Below are 2925 nucleotides of genomic sequence, written 5' to 3' on the forward strand. Positions count from 1 at the left end.
CTCCCTGGAGGCTGCGGACGAGCAGCCGCGAGGCCCCCGGGGCAGCCGCCCTGCCGGGTCGACCGGCGTCCCGGCCCGGACTCGGGCCCCGGGTCCCGTGGCGCGCGGGTCGACCAGATGTCCGCGCCGAGCGCCACATGGCTGCGGGTCGCTCCGGCTTCTCGCAGTCCCGAGGGTTCCGCGGGCACGTAGCTGCGAGACCCGGGCGGCTGCCCTCCGCCCGGCTCACGGGGCGCTCGTGTCCATCAGCTGGTCGTGCGGAAATCCCGTGGTTGGCCTCCCTCCCTCCCTCCCTCCCTCCCTCCCTCCCTCGTCCAGCCGCCACGTTTTCGGGGTTCGTGCGACTGGGATGAAATAGACCTTCCCAACGTCAATCGGAGATCATCCATCATACCTCTCGAGTCCCCAAAAGCCAAGAAACACGCCAACCAAAACGCTTTTATTATGCCAACGGTTCCCGTTTTCATTCCTATCGTTTAGGGAGGTTTGGTGGCAGCAGCGGCCGAAAGCAAAAGGAAACCCGAGGAAAGCGGCTCCATCCACCAGGGCTGTGTCTCATCGGTGCCGACGCAGGAGGGACGGGCTTCGTTCGTTCGTTCGCTGCGGCCCAAATTCCAGGGCCGCCCGAGGACCGCTCGCACCGGCCCGAGGGAGGGAGCCCCGGCAGGCAGGATGCCTCCGGGGAAATGGCCAAGTCGACCGCGCGACCCACAACCCGCCCGACTGGGGGCGAGAAGGAGCATGGAGGAGGACTCCGTCCCCTAGTCGGCAGACGGCCCCGGGACAGGGACGTTCGCCAAAACCTCCCCAAGGCCGCTTTCCGTGACCGAGTCGGCCTCCCCGCCTGTACTCGTCCCGGCCCGAGAAACGAGACGCGGGGTGGATCGGGACCAGGCCACGCACCAGGCCGGCCGGCGCGGCATCCTCCCTCCCCCGACCTGACCTGACCTGGACGAACGCCTCCCCATCGCCCGCCCCCGCGAGGCTGATCCGTCCGGCCGGTGAGGAGGCCGCTTGTCGGGCGCCACCTGCTTCCCGGCATCCTCTTATATAGTGTTCGAGGAGGTCGACCAGGTGGCCCGGCCTGGATTGGGGGGGGGGGCGCGGGGTGCGGTGTCCCGGGCGGCGGGGGACGGGGGGGGTAGGAGTGGAGAGGGAAAGGTGGGCGTGGAGAATGCCGGGGTCGGGGGTCGGCGCGGGGCGGGGCGGGAGTTGGGGATAGGGGAGGGGCGGGAGGCCGTCTGGACATGGAGGGTCGGAAGAGCGGTGGTGACAATGATTTTCATTATCATTTAGAAAGAAGAACGTGGACTTCTTTAGAGGAGTCCTTTGAATAGCTTCTCCATTTAGTTAACATACATCCAAATGGAGGTCGGGAAACTTGGGTCCTGTTAACATATGGATGGAAGTGGAAAGAACTATCGCGATGACCGTCCTTGTGTTTCTTTTATTTTTTCTTTCTTCCTGCTCCCCAAAGCCGCCCCCCCCACCCCCGCCCCGCCCCGCCCCGCCCCGCCCCGTCCCGTCCCGTCCCGTCCATAGTTGTAGGTTCCAGTGGTAGGTCTTTCGCGTTTCTGCTATGTGGGACGCCGCCTCGGCGTGGCTTGAAGGGCGATGCTGGGTCTGGGGCTGCGCCCAGGATCCGAACCGGTGAAAACCTGGGCCGTCGAAGCCGGGGGCCGGGGTGGGGGGCGCTACTTGACCGTTCGTCCACGGGCTCGGCCCCCGGCCCCTTGTTTTCTAGGGAGAGAGACAGAGAGACCCGATCCATTTTCCCTTGGCCTCTAAAGCGTGCGTGTGGTCGAAAGGCGACAGAGAGAGGGGTTCTGGTCCAGAAAGCCCCGACTGCGCCGCCGCGGGGATCGGTCGGTTCCGCCCGAACCGTCCGAGTCGGAAAGGAACGGACAGCTTTCCTCCTTTGGGCCCCTGACTTGGGACCGACAGGGGAAGAGGAACAGGCCTCTCTCCCTCACACCCTGGCCCCTTCCTCCAGGACGCCCTCCTTCTAGTCAGCCCGCCTCTGGCTTTTCCACACGCCGACGACCGCTCGTCGGCATGGACCCACCTTCCTTGGGGGACACCACCACACGACTCTCCCACTCGTCTGCCTGCCTTTCGTTGGCGTCGCTGCCAAAGGCGAGGGGTAGGGGTGGCGGTGGCAGGGACGGCAGGGGCCCAGCGGCTCTCTGGCGGGTGAGGAAGTCTTGCTGGTTCTCCTAGGTCGGTGATCTTTCTCGATCTCCACACACATTCTTCGTTTGGGGAGCCAAGAGACGCCCTCTGAGGAATCCCTATGGCCAGGGTCGATCACTTACTCGCTCACTGCCTCGGCCTCGGCCTCGGCCTCTGTCAGTCTTGTCTCTCTCCCTCCCTCCCTCCCTCCCTCCCTCCCTCCCTCGTCGGTCTCTGTGTGTGGACGTCTAGGTGGAGGCGAGGCAGGGAGGCCACCCACCCACCTACCTCGTGGTTTACCACACGCTCTACACGGAGGTAGAATTCCCATCCCACCGAATCCATCCTTTCCACGGGGCACAAGCCAGTGGCCTTCGGGAGTCTCTCTCCCCAAGGTGGCGCATCCGTCATGGCTATCTATTTCCAGAAGGTTTCCGTTTCCATCCCCTCCCCCCGAAAGAAAAAACGGCCCCACTCCCGGATCTGCCCCACCACGATCACCACCACCGCTGCCGCCGCCGCCGCCGCCGCCATCTGCTGTCGCCCTCTAGGGTTGGACCGTTCTAGCTCTCTCCTCTGTGTGGAATCGCAACGTAGGTCGCCTTGGATGTCTGGCACCTCTCACTAAGCAGAAGGTTTTGGAGGCTCAGGCTGGGCCACGCTTTGGCCCGGGTCAGTGTTCCGTTCCTCCGGACGGCTTCCTCGTTTTCCACGAGAAGGAGCCGTGAAGACGGAAAGGAAGGGCGGATGGAT

This window comes from Equus asinus, unplaced genomic scaffold, assembly GCF_041296235.1.
Source record: "Equus asinus isolate D_3611 breed Donkey unplaced genomic scaffold, EquAss-T2T_v2 contig_212, whole genome shotgun sequence".
NCBI lineage: Eukaryota > Metazoa > Chordata > Mammalia > Perissodactyla > Equidae > Equus > Equus asinus.